The 17206-nt window shown below is 46.2% G+C and overlaps 1 pseudogene; it reads right to left on the reverse strand.

The window, feature by feature from the left end:
• Nucleotides 1-15318: 15318 nt before the first annotated feature.
• Nucleotides 15319-16702, reverse strand: LOC136533934 (peroxidase 28-like; annotated as a pseudogene).
• Nucleotides 16703-17206: the final 504 nt, after the last annotated feature.

Raw genomic sequence — 17206 nt, forward strand, 5'->3', positions numbered from 1 at the left:
GCGCATTCCATTCCATCTCCTTCAATGTCGATGCAACACATGCACCAACACAATCAACAATGATATGATCCACTTCATATCATCACATGATCATATTGGTTCATCGATCTTGACTCTACTTGCTCTTCACCGTTGCCATCGTCCATCGGCGCCAAGTCTTGCTCAAGCTTCACCGCCACGCGGTCCATCACTCCAAAGCCTTCGACTTGCCCTTCACGCTTGCAACCGGTCCATCAAGCCAAGTCTTGTCTTGATCTTCTCCACCTTGATCACATGACTCAATGTCATGTCTCATGTGCATTTAAGCTCCTTCATCATCACATGTGTGAGCTTTGCAACATCTCCAAGCCATTTTCACCTTCATGGCATATGTTGCTCACACACATGTACCTATGGATTAATCACCTGTGTATCTCACATAAACACAATTAGTCCACCTAAGTTGTCACTCAATTACCAAAACCAAACAAGGACCTTTCAATGGAGTGGGATCAGCACCACCAGGGAATCACCTACAAGTCATCGATTATTTGACATAGAAAAAGATAAAATTAAACTGACTTAATCTCAAAACAAATCATTATTAATGTTTTTCGTCTACCTCAAGGTACTGGGCCTCGGACAGCTCCACCTGTCTTGCAACAGGCTTGTTGATGGACTGCTTCAACACTAAGGCATAGTAGTCTCTGTGGGCCTACACGCGTGCCTCGTGGTGCATGTCAGTGACGTACTTCCTATAGGCGGCGACAACCGCTAGATCCGCCCGAGCCTCAAGTCCTTCTTTTGGCTTGAAATACCTCTGCATACAAAACCGATGTATCCATTCATTATTTCAATAAAAAAACTTTGTAAGGAAAATGGACCCTTGGCCCATTTACTTTGGATTTTGGTGTTTGATGACCAACACAACCAAATTGGACTAATGAATTTGCAAGTGTTTGTTTTGTAGTTCAATAGGGTGCAAGATGTAACTTGGACGAAGGCGATGTGATGATCCAATGATCAACACCTCAAGCAAGACCTTAGGAGCACAAGAAAAGACCCAAGAGAACAAGCAAAGTCCAAGCATGAAGATTGGAACCAAGCCGTACACAAGATCGTGAAGAAATGAGCTCACTATGGTGACCGAATGTAGGACCAAACGCTGGACAGGCGACCGGACGCTGGGTGAGTGGCTCAGCAGATAGGCGACCGGACACTGAACCGGACGCTGACAGCAACCGACCAGACGTAGGACAGTAGCGTCCAATCGATTACAGTAAGGTTCTAGAGCGGCACATCTGTGACCGGACGTGTCCGGTGGTAGGCGACCGGACGCTAGCCAGCGTCCGATCAGCATATTGCCGGCTCAATGGTTGGGATGACCGGACACGTCCGGTCAGGATGATTCAGCGTCTAGTCAGTAGCAGTTTCGTAGGAATTTGACCCCAACGGCTACTTTCTCAGTGGGGCTTATAAATATAACCCCCAACCGGCCATTTGAGGTGTGTGGGACTAAGGAAGCATACCAAGGGTGTTGATACACCATTTTAGTGATCTCCACATGCATAGTGCTTAGTGTTTTATTAGGTGATTAGCATAAGTGCTTTGCGAAGTGCTTAGGTTGATTAGACCACCGCTTATGCGCTTGCTCTAGGTTTATGCCTAGTGTTTAGTGAGGTTTACATACCTCTTGCCACCCCGTGCTTGTGAACACAAGTGTTGTACATTGGAGGGGCTTGAAGTCTTGCGAGATCACACCAACCGCATTTGTGGTGTGGCTGCCATCGTGTACCAGAGGGAACAAGGCCCATGGTGTTTCGGCAAGAAGCTTGATAGTGAAGACGGTGGGGAGCATCGGGGAGAGGCTTGCCGAGAGGCACATCAGAGACCCACTTGCACGTGGGGAAGGCCCAAGGCTATCCACGGAGTTACCTGACCGGGAGCTTGGCCCTTGCGAGGGATTCCTTGCGAGGGGCTCCAACGAGGACTAGGGGGAAGCTTGCGCGCTTCTTAATACCTCAGTAAAAATACCGGAGTCATCGATGGGAGTTTTCATATCTCTACCTTGCTCTTTAGCTTCTACATTTACATTGATTACTTTACTACATTTGCGGTAGAGATAGCAGCACACTAGCAAAACCATAGTTGCACATTCAGATAGTTTATCTTTTGCATAGGTTTTGCTAAGGTTAGAAGAAGAGGCCATAGTTTAGAGTTAGAATTTTTAAGTCGCCTAATTCACCCCCCTCTTAGGCGTCACGGTCCCTTCAATTGGTATCAAAGCCGGTTGGCTCATATTTGGACCTTTGGCTTAACCGCCGTTGAGCCGACGCTATTGTAGAGTGGTTGGGATGGATACCGCTAGGCCTCCTCAATTTGATGGCACTAACTTTCTCTACTATAAGGCTAGAATGGCTTGCCACCTTGAGGCGGTTGATTTAGGTGTATGGAGAGTCACTCGTGATGGGATGAAACCCATTAAGAATCCCAAAAAGCCCACAAAGAGTGACGAAAAAGAAATGTGTTTTAATGCTAGAGCTAAGAATTGCTTGTTTAAATCTTTTAGCATGGATGTGTTTAACCAAGTGTTCACCTTAAATATGGCACATGAAATTTGGTTAAAACTCCAAGAGCTCCATGACGGCACAAGTAATGTCTGTGAGCAAAAACATTGTCTAGCTAAAAAAAATTATGATTCCTTTGCTATGAATGATGATGAGCTTGTTCGTGATATGTATTCTCGATTGAATCTAATTATCAATGAGCTCCATTCAATAGGATTATTAAAGCTAGATGATGCGGACATTGTGAGGAAGATCATCTCCATTTTACCACAAAAGAAATATGCAAGCATCATCACCATTCTTCACAACATGGAGAACTTGAGCACCATGACCCCGAGCATTGTCATTGGCAAGCTAGTGGCATTTGAAATGTCACATAAGATGGGTCAAGGAGAAGCATCTTCATCAAATAAAGGCAAAGCTCTCGCTTGTAGTGAGAAGAAAAAGATGAAGGGTAAGAAAGTTGAGTCAAGGTCAAGCTCAAGCTCCTCAAGTGAAGAAGAAGAAGATGAGGATGATGATGATGATGAACAAGAATCAAGTGATGACGATCAATCTTCCTCCTCCACCTCTGACCTTGATGAAGAATCAATCAAACTTATCAAAAAGGTGGAGAAGATGATCGTAAGGCTCAATGTCAAGGGTGTACCCATCCAAATTCAAGACCTCGTTTTCACTAATCAAAGAAATGAGCAAAGAAAGAGAGGATGCTATGGATGCGGCGAGTTGGGGCACTTTGTGGAAGTTTGTCCAAACAAGCCCACACCCAAGGCAAAGAAGAAGGCGTGCAAGAACAAAGCCCTCACATCAATAAGGTCATGGGATGATTCTTCACGTGAAGAAGATCATCACAAGAGGCGAGGGCGCAAGCACTCATCATCAAGCTCTTCTCGCGTGTGCCTTATGGCACGGGGTAATGAAAGCTCATCCTCTAGTGAGAGTGATACTGATGATGATTTGCCTTCTTATAATACAATTGTGCCATAAAATCATAAATATGCTAAAGTTTGCACTAGTCAACAAAAGAAGCTCAAAAATTTAAAAGAAGAGCTAGGTAGTTCACAAGAAGCATACAAGAATTTGCTTGAACAATATAAAACTTTGCAAATCTCAATGTTGAACTATCTACTAAAATTGAGCAACTTGAGGCTAGTGCAACAACAAATGAATGCACAATCAATGATAAGCAACTTGAAAAGAAAAATGAAAAATTAAAAGAAAAGTTAGCTAGCTCACAAAATGATTATCAAAGTTTGCTTGCTAAATTGGAAATCATGTGCAAACATTGTGATGAGCTAACTAATAAAGTTGCTAATCTTGAAGCCGTCAAAAATACCCCCACCAAGGCACCTAAAAAGAAAAGTTCTATCATTAAAAGGGATGCCTCTACTTCTTGCAATGATTTATGTTTAGACTCACCTTTGTGCAACCAAGTTTTTGTTGAGAAAGTTATTGTAGATACATGCACACAAGAGGTTGCAAAGGAAAATGAGGAACTTAAGCAAGAAGTAGCTAGCCACACGAAGGACTTGACTCAAGTAAAAGGCAAGGCGAAGCAAGCTCAACTTCATCAAGATAACACCGTCAAGGGAGTGAAGAAGCTTGGTGAAGGACAAACCGTGGTTTGCTACATGTGCCACAAGGAAGGCCACAAGTCCTATGAGTGCAAGGTGAAGAATGGGGGAGGAGCAAAGAAGGAGGAGAAAAAGCAAACAAGCAAGTTCTCCAACACCTACACCAACATGGTGGACAAGAAGGCCTCCACACCTTATCTCTTGAAGAAGAAGAAAAATGACAAGGTGGTGGCCATCAAGGTGAACAAGCAAGCCAACAATGGGGTCAAATGCTTTTGGGTGCCAAAGGAAATCATTTCAAACATGAAGAGCACCAAGAAGGTTTGGATCCTAAAAGGGAAGTGAGAAGTCCATCGGATGTAGGAGAATTTGGAGACTTGGCAAAGTTTGAGTGCATTTCATGGGGTGCATCATGATGGACAAAGTCATTGCCAAGTAGGTTAGTGAATACTATGGACCCAAATTCCCCTTCCCATGTTAGGTAACTAGATGTCATTACTTTCAAATTAGTATTCATTTCAATTGGTATTTTTTTTCAATTGTTACTCTTAAAGCATCTAGTTATCTTTCATGCCTATGTTTGCATCTACATGCTTAAATCTTTTGTCATGCATCCGATAGGTAAATCATATGGTAGGATTGCTCGGTTTCATTATCAACCCTTGGAGCAAACCTACATGGTTTAAAATTGCTTAGAAGCACGGCACATAGCTTGCTTTACAATTATTTATCAAATATGTGCCAAAGTCCAAATTGTAGATAATCTCTCCCAAATATCATCTTTCAAGTGGTATTTTGATTCTTAAATCAATGTGCACAAATGGTACAAGTATTCAACACTTGTGTGCACATATTTAGGGGGAGTAATTCTACAACTTGGATGCTTTGAGACTATCACTTGTTCAAATGGTATCAATTTTTCAAACCTATCACATGTGTAGTAGTCTCATTGTAAGGAAATTGGAGTCCCTGGAGTTAAGCATCATTCTTCAATTTACATAATCATGTTGATCTCATTTCATATTTATATGCTTTCTCCATGCATTATATAGATTAAACTCTCTTGTACAATAAATTTCTAACTATGCATATGCTTTGCTTTCTATCATATGTATGCATATATTTAGGGGGAGCTTAGTCTATATAATGTGAGAGTCAAATTTTGTGATCCATTTCACTCTTATACAAAGGATCATGAAATTTGACCCTCCCTTGTGCTACTAATGTCTTCCTTTTTGGTGTTTGATGCCAAAGGGGGAGAATTTGAAGGACCAAAGGCAAGCATCAAGTTGATGTCTACAAGTGGTAATGGTCCGAGAAAGGGAGGAAAGTGAATTATGGATTAGTCTAAGTAATGGGAGAATTTTTTTTAAGAAAGCTAGGCTTTAATCTATAATATCACATGGGGACATTTGCAAGGGCAAAGACAAGCTTTTAAGTAAAAAGTTTTAATTGGTATCTTACAATTGACTTCAATTGGTATCCCTAAATATCTCATATGATTTCAATTGGTATCTTTAAGTATCAAATAAACTTGCCCCTTTGCATTGCACCCTAGCAAGTAGGTAGTTTTTAACTTCCAAATTCTTATTATTTGCTTGCCTTGGTCGTGTTGGCATCAATCACCAAAAATGGGGAGATTGTAAGGAAAATGGACCCTTGGCCCATTTACTTTGGATTTTGGTGTTTGATGACCAACACAACCAAATTGGACTAATGAATTTGCAAGTGTTTGTTTTGTAGTTCAATAGGGTGCAAGACGTAACTTGGACGAAGGCGACGTGATGATCTAATGATCAACACCTCAAGTAAGACCTTAGGAGCACAAGAAAAGACCCAAGAGAACAAGCAAAGTCCAAGCATGAAGATTGGAACCAAGCCGTACGCGAGATCGTGAAGAAATGAGCTCACTGTGGTAACCGAATGTAGGACCGGATGCTGGACAGGTGACCAGACGCTGCGACCGGACGCTGGGCGAGTGGCTCGACAGACGGGCGACTGGACACTGAACCGGATGCTGACGGCAACCGACCGGACGCAGGACAGTAGCGTCCGATCGATTATAGTAAGGTTCCAGAGTGGCACATCTGCGACCGAACGCGTCCGGTGGCAGGTGACCGGACGCTAGCCAGCGTCCGATCAGCATATTGCCGGCTCAACGGTCGGGATGACCAGACGCATCTGGTCAGGACGATTCAGCGTCCGGTCAGTAGCAGCTTCGCGGGAATTTGACCCCAATGGCTACTTTCTCAGTGGGGCTTATAAATACAACCCCCAACCAGCCATTTGAGGTGTGTGGGACTGAGGAAACATACCAAGGGTGTTGATACACCATTTTAGTGATCTCCACATGCATAGTGCTTAGTGTTTTATTAGGTGATTAGCATAAGTGCTTTGCGAAGTGCTTAGGTTGATTAGACCACCGCTTATGCGCTTGCTCTAGGTTTATGCCTAGTGTTTAGTGAGGTTTGGATACCTCTTGCCACCCCGTGCTTGCGAGCACAAGTGTTGTACATCGGAGGGGCTTGAAGTCTTGCGAGATCACACCAACCGTGTTTGTGGTGTGGCTACCACCGTGTACCAGAGGGAACAAGGCCTGTAGCATTTTGGCCGGAAGCTTGATAGTGAAGATAGCTGGGAGCATTTAGGAGAGGCTTGCCGAGAGGCACATTGGAGACCCACTTGCGCGTGGGGAAGGCCCGAGGCTATCCACAGAGTTACCCGATCGGGAGCTTGGCCCTTGCGAGGGATTCCTTGCGAGGGGCTCCAAGGACTAGGGGGAAGCTTGCGTGCTTCTCGATACCTCAGTAAAAATACCGGAGTCATCAACGGGAGTTTGCATATCTCTACCTTGCTCTTTAGCTTCTGCATTTACATTGATTACTTTACTACATTTGCGGTAGAGATACCAACACACTAGCAAAACCGTAGTTGCACATTTAGATAGTTTATCTTTTGCATAGGTTTTGCTAAGGTTAGAAGAAGAGGCCATAGTTTAGAGTTAGAATTTTTAAGTCGCCTAATTCACCCCCCCTCTTAGGCGTCACGGTCCCTTCAGACTTGCCCAATGAAAATGTTGTGCGAGGGAGACTTACCCAAAACTCCACCAGTACCCGCTCCTACTTGTTGTGGTACCTATCATTAGGGGCCAACTGGTACCTATCCCACATGTAGGCCGGCTCCCGCACGTCCTCGGACACGTTCACAAGGCCAGGGTACCATTTCCTGCACAAAACACCAAGGATGCTCGCGGGGGAGCGTGCAGGAGTACCTGATAAAACCAACCAGGCCCTACACAAGTGATTCAGAAAATTTATCAGTTCCTCTTTTGATTTCCAACATTATCATATGAAGTAGTTGTGATAACATCTATAGTTACTTACCTCTTTGCCATAGGGCGAATCAGTGCCCGGTTGCGAGGAAGCGGAGGCTAAGGGAGGCTCGTGGGACCTCGCTGGTAGACAGTTGAGGTAGCGGAACTGTTGCCCTCGGCGGCCTCACCCTCGGCGGCCTCGTCCTCGGTCTGTCGGACGTCCTCGTCCTCGGGCGTGGCCGTCACGTGCTCCTCCTCCATCACCTCGTCTAAAGGTGGTGAGGAAGGAGTCCGCTGCCTCCTGCTAACCCTGGTCCTCCTCCTCTGACCTCCTATGGATGCTACCCCTAACCCCGACCCCTCGTCTGAAATGGGAGGCTATGGTCTCCTGTAAAGGGAGGCCGTCTCACGTCGTGGACGGCTGCTCGCCATCACCTACAATCATAAAGAATGAACAAGACTTATTAGTATATATATTAGAAATAGATTCAAAATAAATAAAGAAAACACAAACTAAAACAAATGTAGTATTACATGTATTAGGAATAATCTTCATGATTAGGATCATAGGTGTCGTCATCACTGTCAAAATTGTCCAAATGGGCAACACTATTTGAAGGTTCTATGTTGTCTTCGTCGTCATTGCCTAGCCTTAATCGGTCAAGCATTTCTATGTCCTTGGCATTTTGCACCACATCTCCATCAACCTTGTCATCCTCCGTTTCGTTGTCTACTTCCATTTCGATCGCTTTGGGTAAGACTATCTCAAACGTGCCTGGTAGCCCATCTTCTTGATAGAACTGTCCATCATATGTGTTTGCGTTGAAGTTGTAATCGTCATCGTTTGGGGCAGGTAGTTTACCGTGTGGAGACACCTGGTGCACAATAGCCCAACCCTTAAGATCCGCTTTGTCTTGGTTGGCATATCGCGTATAGTACACCTGCATGGCCTGTTGAGCCACAATGTAGACATCTTTTCCTGGATAGACGGAATCTTCTCGAATCTCAACTAGCCCAAGATGAGGGGTCCGTCTCATTTCTTGAGGATTAAACCAGTGGCATTTGAACATGATAGGTTTATGTTTGTGACCATGAAATGAGAGTTCATAGATTTCCTCAACTCTACCATGATAGTCGAGGCCATCAGTGCCGGGCGTGCAAACTCTACTATTTGTGGTTTTCCGTTTGGGCCGAGTCTGCTCATATCTTGTTGTGTGGAAGCGATATCCATTCACGTCATAACCGGTAAATGACTGCACCCTAACATCATAGCCACCTGCAACCTGTCTCAACTCCTCACTCATTGACGAGTCAGTCTGGGCCTGCAAGCTCAAGCATGATAGGTCATTATATTAATCGAACGAACGAGAAACTTGGAATATGGAACGTGGGAGCTAAATTGGACATTACCTTTTGTTTGAACCAAGAAATGAAATCAGGCCTCCCTGCACCTACACCCCGAGAAAGAAGGGTGTCATGTTCCTGCGAGGTAGGATCCCTTGATTGATGCCAGGACTCACGAACAAATTCCCTGTTCGAACGAGAATCAGTGGGGTTGCATGAAGAATATTTAGGGCGTATTGAAACAAGTTTGTTGAGAACTTACTCGACGAATGGCTGCACCTCGGGAAGGTTGGTCAACACATATAGCATGACACTTCGCCACTCTTCATTTCCTAATATCTTATTGGTCGATCCACTTGCGCTGTCGAGTTGGCCTTGGAACAGGCTGTGGGTCCATTCATTTTTGCCAACATTATAATGAGGGAGTGGATTATGATTGCTAGGAAGTTTTGGCTTGTAGTATAGTGTTGTGAAGTTTGCCACCTCCTCCCTTAGACTTGCCTCTGCAATGGAAGCCTCAATTCTGGCTTTATTTGTATATTTCTTGTGAAGAGTCTTTAGACATCTCTTGATTGAATAGCACCACCGGGCTTGCACGGGCCCCCCCAAACGTGCCTCGGATGGGAGGTGCACAATCAGATGCTGCATGGGCAAGAAGAAGCTAGGTGGAAAGATCTTCTCCAGCTTATAGAGCAACACATGTGCCACTTTTTCCAAGTCCTGAGCGACGGTCTAAGATATCTCCTTGGCACAAAGCTGACGGAAGAAAAAGCTCAACTCTGCCAGCACTTGCCAGACATGGTTAGGGACATAGCCTTGGACCATCGCCAGAAGAAGCCGCTCAATCCATATGTGGTAGTCATGACTCTTCATCCCATTGACTCGTAAAGTTCCTAAGTTCACTCCCCTGCTCAGATTCACTGCATATCCATCTAAGAACATTAACATCTTGATCTATTTTAGTACTTCCCTCCTTTGATCGGGTTCCAAGACGAAATCGACCTTAGGTCTTTTCCATTGTTTGTTTTGACCACTAGGAGGCCGCATCTCTTGCTTCGGTCTATCACACAACGTCGCTAGGTCCACTCTAGCCTTAACGTTGTCCTTAGACTTATCAGTGTTCATGAGAGTTCCCCAAAGTGCCTCAGCGATATTCTTTTCGGTGTGCATTACATCAATGTTATGTGGCAGAAGAAGGTCATCGAAATAGGGAGCCTCGTCAAGCCGGACTTATGAGTCCACATATGTTCCTCACCATATCCCACAAAACCACCTCCTTCATTGGGCATGAGAGCATCTATCTGAGCACGCACCTCAGCACCACTCTTCATGCGCGGTTTAGGGTCTATCACTGCAACACCTTTCATAAAGTTCTTGATGTCTCGTCTGAATAGATGGTTAGAAGGGAGGAATTGACGATGCCTGTCGAACGATGAATACTTGCCACCCTTCTTCAACCAAATGAACCTCACAGCTTCCTTGCATATTGGGCATGGGAACTTCCCGTGGACATACCAGTCGGTGAATAACCCATACGCCAGGAAGTCATGCAGGGAGTAGTGGTACCAAACATGCATCTTGAAGGATGATTTTGTAGCTCAGTCGTATGTCCATACCCCCTTCTCCCAAGTGTCGATCAATTCATCAATCATAGGCTCCATGTACACACCTATATTACTCCCCGGGTGTCTAGGAATTATCAATGATAAGAAGACGTTATGTCGTTGAAAGGAGATGTCGGGGGGGGAGATTTAGGGGGATAACAAACATGGGCCAACATGTGTATGGGGCAGACAACTGTCCATAAGGATTGAACCCATCTGTTGCCAGCGTGACACGTACATTACGAGCCTCAGCTGCTTTGTCAGGATGTTTGTCATTAAAGTACGTCCATACTTCGGCATCGGACGGATGCACCATTGTCCATGGCTTGTACCATACACCTTCTTTATGCCATGTCATCTATTTCGCAGATTCCTCGGTCATAAAAAGCCATTGGATCCTTGGCACAAACAGATGGTGTCGTAGGACTTTCGTGGGGATCGTAAGCTGCCTCTTCTGGCCATCTCTAGAGTCTACCTCCAGGTACCTTGAGGATTTACACTTCGGATAGTACTTTGCATCCTTGTGATCTTTCCTAAATAAGACGCACCCCTTCGGACAAACATGTATCTTGTCATATGGCATCTTAAGCATACAAAGTAGTTTCTATGACTCGTGCAAGTTCTTCAGCAGAATGTGCTTCTCCGGTAGCATGCTGCCAAACACGGCCAACATCTTATCAAAGCCTTCATGACTCAGATTTAACTCGACCTTTGACCCCATAACACGTCCAATGGCATCCAGCTGAGAAACCGTTGTACTCTCATGAAGGGGTTTCTGTGCCGAGTCTAACATTTCGTAGAAGGCCTTAGCGGCTTCCTCCATCTCCTCCTTCTCACGTCCTTCTGCGAAGTGAGCTTGGTGAGTGTCATCTAGCATGTCTGCTACTCCGGCATCATCATCAAAAGCCTCGAGGCATGGTCTCACCACCTCCGCTCTTATATGATCTGCTTCACCATGGTGGATCCACCGGTGGTAGCCAGCCGTATAACCATTGTACACAAGATGTTTACCCATGGTCACCTTGTCTACCCTTCTATTGTTGTCACATTTGCTATAGGGACACCAAAGTTTAGAATGTCCTTTAGCTACACCCGAGCTCCATGCATGTTCCAAGAAAGCATCTGTCCCATTCACCCACTCAATGTCAAAGTCACTTCTGCTTCTCTGGCCCGTGTACATCCACTGACGGTCTTCCATCCTTCCACATATACAGCACATAGTAATGTAACCATCAATTGCATCTACATGGTGTTCCTACTCTCTAATAGGTGAGGATAGGTCCTAATCCCACCTGTGGATGCGTAGATGAGGTTAGTTTCCATGCTCCGCTCCCTATCCGAGATAGAATTTCGGTAGCACCTCCCCACTATTCTGCCGATGCACGTCCTGCAAGGCAGAGTGTGTATCCAGAGAACAACAGGGGTGATGCCGAAACACCATCTCAGACTAGAGCGGACCATGGAAACTAACCCATCTACGCATCCGTGGGCTGTCCAAAAAACATGGACAATCCGAAATAGATACGGTCGTAGATATACAAAGATCTGTATACCTCCAACCGTATCTCTTTCAGATGGGAGACACCTAACTAGGTTACACAACCAAAGACCACATACGGATAGAGGGGTTATACCTAGGGTGCCGGTGAGGTCAGGGTAGCGGGGCGGTGGAGAGTCGGTGCAGTGGCGAGTCGACGCGGTGCAGGAAGACCCGCAGCGTCGACGAAGACGATCGAGGTCGCCGAGTCCCTCCCACAGGTCCTCCTGCAAAAAAGGGCAAAAATGGTTAGTGTGACTCAAAATTTTGATAGCACCTCCCCTACACGGGGAGGTTCCCAAAACCTACAAAAAACATGGCACAAAGGCCAACAACCACATATATACCAAACATGGGCATGAAGGCCAACAACCACTAATATATCAAGAGGAGCCACGTACTTTAGTTCTCTTTCCATGCCGATAAAAGTATTGAAGTAGTACAACAACAATTACTACTAACCCTACAACTACTACTAACACTACTACTAACAACTACTTAACTACTAACAGTACTAATACTAAGAACTACTTAACTATTAACAACTACTACTACTAACCACTACTACTTACTAACTACTACTATTTACTAACTACTACTACTACTAAGCCTACAACTAACACTACTAACTACTACTAACAACCACTACTACTTACTAACTACTACTATTTACTAACTACTACTACTACTAACCCTACAACTAACACTACTAACCCTACAACTAACACTACTAACTACTACAACTAACACTACAACTAACTACTACTAACACTACTAACTACTACTACTACTAACACTACAAGGGTAGGGCTTACCTTGGTGGCAAGAACGGCAAGAGCGAGGGCCGGCGATGATAGCGGGGATGACCGTAGCAGCGCGAGGATCAATGGGCGGTCGGAACGGCGCGAGGATCGACGGACGGTCGGGTCGGCACCTTCCTCTTATTCCTCCTCCCCTTCTCTTTCTTCCTCTTCCTCCTCCCCCTTCTCTTTCTTCCTCTTGCTCCTCTCCTTCTCCCTCTGCTGGCCGGCCGTAGGGCACAGCGGGGCTGGTGGAGCTCGGGGCCGGCGAGGGAGCTCGAGGCCGGCCGGGTCGCTGTCCCCGGGGAGCTCGGAGCCTAGGGCGCCGGCGAGCTCGTGGCGGCGGCCAGGGACCCGGGGCGCGGGGCCGTCGGGGCGGGGGCGCGGGCGCGTGGCCGCCGGGGCGCGAGCGTGGGGCCGTCGGGGCGGGGGCACGGGTCCGCCGGGGCGCGGGACGGGGGCGTGAGGCCACCGGGGCATGGGACGGGGGCGCGAGGACGGCGGCGGCGCGACGACGCGGGGGCGGGTGGGAGACGAGTGAGGAGGGGTTGGGGTTGGGCCGGCCCATTCTGGGCCTTTAGGTTAAAAGATTTGCCGAGTGCCAGGCCCAACGGCACTCGGCAAAGGTTTTTTTATTTTTTATTTTTTATTTTTAAAATTCTTTGCGGAGCGCCCTGTGACCTGGCGCTCGGCAAAGGCTTCTTTGCCGAGTGCCAACAAATTATTATTTTTTTGTTTTTTTCGCCCCATTTTTTTCTGGGGCCTTGCTACAGTAATTAAACCTCCATTTCAAAATTTGGGACAATTTTTAGTTTTTTTACTTTATTTCCTTAATTAGTTTTGTTTCGTTGGATTTTTTCGACTATTTCAAATTTGAACTGCATGTACATGAAATAATGGAATTTGGTCATTCAAAAAATGGTATTCATGGTATTTGGTGTATGTTGAGTCTATCCACGAACTCACATCAAATTTCGCGCATCTTCTTCACGTAACATGACGAGCCACTTGCTGAAAAAGTGTTTTAAAATTATATAAAGTCCATACGAAGTCCGAAAATTACGAAACTTGTTGAGGTGTCATGTTATCGCATGTGTAGGTTATGGTAAAAAATTGAGAATGTTTCGAGCAACTTGCGACGTCAGATGCATAAAACCCACTATCTGACGTCGCAACTTGCTCAAAACATTCTCAATTTTTTACCATAGCCTACACATGCGATAACATGACACCTCGACAAGTTTCGTGATTTTCAGACTTCGTATGGACTTTATATAATTTTAAAACACTTTTTCGGCAAGTGGCTCGTCATGTTACGTGAAGAAGATGCGCGAAATTTGATGCGAGTTCGTGGATAGAGACTCAACATACACCAAATACCATGAATAACATTTTTCGAAGCACTAGATTACAATATTCCATGCACTTGCAGTTCAAATTTGAATTATATATAAAAATTCAACATAATCAAATTAATCAACCAAATATAACAAAAAAACTAGAAAAAGCACAAAATTTGAACATAAAGTTGTAAACAATGTAGGCGGATCCAACAAAAAACTTAGGGTCAAAAAAATAAAAAAAATTTGAAAATTTGCCGAGTGCCAGCTTGGCACTCGGCAAAGACTGTCTTGCTGAGTGCTGGTCCAGGGGCATTCGGCAAAGAATTTTTTAAAAGAAAATTTTCAAAACGGTTAAAAGTCTTTGTCGAGGGCCTAACGTGATGCCCTCGGCAAAGATTGAACGGCAGGGGATGAACGTCGTGGCAGGGCGGTGTTGCCGAGGGCCCGGTCTTGTTGCCGAGGGCTTAGCCCTCGGCAAATAATTATTGTTGCCGTGTGCTTGTCTGTGCCGAGGGTCTAGCACTCGTCAAAGAGTCTTTGCCGAGGGCTGTTCTTTGCCGAGGATCAGGCCCTCGGCAAAGACTCTTTGCCGAGTGCCCGAGCATTTTCCCTCGGCAATCCTCAGGCTCTCGGCAAAGATGCTCTGTCCGGTAGTGAATCATGCCACCATAAAGTAGTATTTTGATTTTCTAAAAGAACACCGTTCAGAAGGAAAAGATTACCATACAATGTAGCCTAGTCTGTTTATAAATAACTGCACATCTTGTTTTTTTTAAAAAAAGTCATTTTTAGATTTAACAAGATTATAGAAAATATTATCAACATCTATATCTTCTAATATATTATTATAAAATACATTCAAATATTAATCTAGTAATATTTATTCCCTCCATACTAAAAAATAAAGTCGTTTTTGGACAAGACTTGGGTCAAACATTGGGAATATAAATCATGAATAACTTTTAAGTTGTTGAGTTTGAAAATAGAAAAAAACCATATGCATAGATTTGTTTTTGAAAAATACTTTCACAAAAATTGACATATATCACTTTTTGATAAATATCTTTATAAAAATAACTAGTCAAAGTTATGTTTTGGAGACCGTGTCGCTGTCCAAAACGACTTCATTTTTAATATGGAGGGAGTATTATGTATCATAAATATTAGTATTTTATATGTTTCACTAAATTTAAAAAAGTTATATTTCTCCTAAAGAAAGATGTACAAATTCTGATACACTGCCACCATAATAAAGTGTCATGCATAAACACTACCCCCTTTGTTATGGTTCAGTTGTCCTTGGATGGGCTTGGAGCAGCTAATCCGTACCTGCCCGGCCGACCCCGTGAGCGGCGCGAGCGCCGACAGCTTAACCATGGCATGCGCAAAGTCCTCGCGGAACACCTCCTCGCTGCGCGCTCTGGACGCGTACACGCACACCCACCGCACGGTGCTCCCCGCGGTGAGCTGCTGGTCGGCGCGCAGGATGCCCCCGCCCTCCAGCAGCTTGGCGTAGTAGTGCGCGCCGAAGCCCACCTCCCGGCCCTGCCTGTAGTACCCCATCTCCATCGCCGCCGAGCCGTCGTTGCCATCGCCATCACCGCCACCGCCGCCGCCGCCGCACACCCGCGCGCTTCTCGCCGACCATGTCCGGGTCGATGGAGTCGTTGGGCGCACCGGTGCCGGCGAAGTCGTAGATCCTGTCCGCGAAGACATGCACCGCACCCTCCCGATTCTGTGGGCTCCTGCAGATAGCAAGACTGGTTTTTGCATCACAGGGAGTTCAGCAGCAGCTCAAAATCGGGCAGGCAAGGTTGATGAGATCGACGACGAACGAACCTAAGAGCGCGACGGTCTCAGGCTCCGTGAACTGCCGCGGCGCGCGAACGCGGCGAGCGTCATGGCGTAGGTGGCGTTCGGCGGCGGATGCTCCCGGCCAGACGCGTCGTGGTAGAGAAGCTCTGCGCGCGTGGCGGCGGCCCGTGAGCACCGGGTAGGTTGGCCCGCCGACAAGGACGAGGCTGTCCCGCGCGGCGAGGGCCAGGATGTCCGCGCAGAGGAGACGGTCCCCGGGCACGCCTTCTCCACTCTCTGTTTGATGGCCTCGACGCGCCCATGCCTCGCACCGACTGGTTCGGCCCGGCGTCGACGCTCTGATTTCCGGCCGTCGACGCGGTCAAGCAGTGCGAGCGTCGCAGCCCTGCACGTACGCTCGTACAGAGAGAAGACAGCGTTGGTGTGTGCGCGTGTGAGCGTCGCAGGGAAGATGAGATGAGAGCAGGACGACATGGAGTTTGTTTGTTTCGACGTACGTGGATGAAGCAGTCGTGGAAGAAGACGGACGAGCGCGGCGGCGACGTTGGGGTCCGCGTGGTAGAGCTTCCGCACCGTGGACGAGATGATCTCCTCGGCGTCCGGGTACTTGTCGTCGTAGAACCCGAAGAAGACCAGACCGGGTGAACTCGTCTCCGGCCGGAAGGTGAAGGAGGAGGATGAGTCACCGTTGTCGTCCTCGCCGTAGTCGTCAAGTGAGAGATCATCGGCGGACCTGCTGCCATCGCAACGGAGATTGACCGTGCTAATGACGATGATTGACGCAGCTAGCAAAGATGGCTCCCCGTGCCACAGGTCCTAACGACATCGCCTCCCTCCTCTGTTCTTGTAGTGATGATGGTGATGCATTGTCCAGGTAAGGTTGTTGAGGTATGCCAAGTGAACGTGACAATTTTAAAATGACGCGGGAAATACATTAATAGACCTGTAACCTGTTTTCGTTGCCGTTTTTGTGTGGGAACAGACCACGAAAGCAAAAACAAGTTCACGTCGCATTTGGCCCTGGAACAATGACCGGATCAGAAACAATTCCGGCTTCGATCGGCACCTTTCGATGTATGTACACAACCTACATAATTCAATACTTTCTGTGTCTGGTTTTCTTTAGACTATCATGTTTATGTGGGTCTATGCAGTAAAGTGTGCTCAGCAGGACCATTGAAAGCGACGGTTCTTGGTGATCTGCTAGGGCCTATTTAGATTCCAAAAAATTTTACCGTACCCGTCACATCGAATCTCGCGGCACATGCATAGAGTACTAAATGTAGATGAAAAAAATTAATGCACAGTTGGGTGAGAAATCGCGAGACGA

The sequence above is a fragment of the Miscanthus floridulus genome, unplaced genomic scaffold, assembly GCF_019320115.1.
Source record: "Miscanthus floridulus cultivar M001 unplaced genomic scaffold, ASM1932011v1 os_1326, whole genome shotgun sequence".
NCBI lineage: Eukaryota > Viridiplantae > Streptophyta > Magnoliopsida > Poales > Poaceae > Miscanthus > Miscanthus floridulus.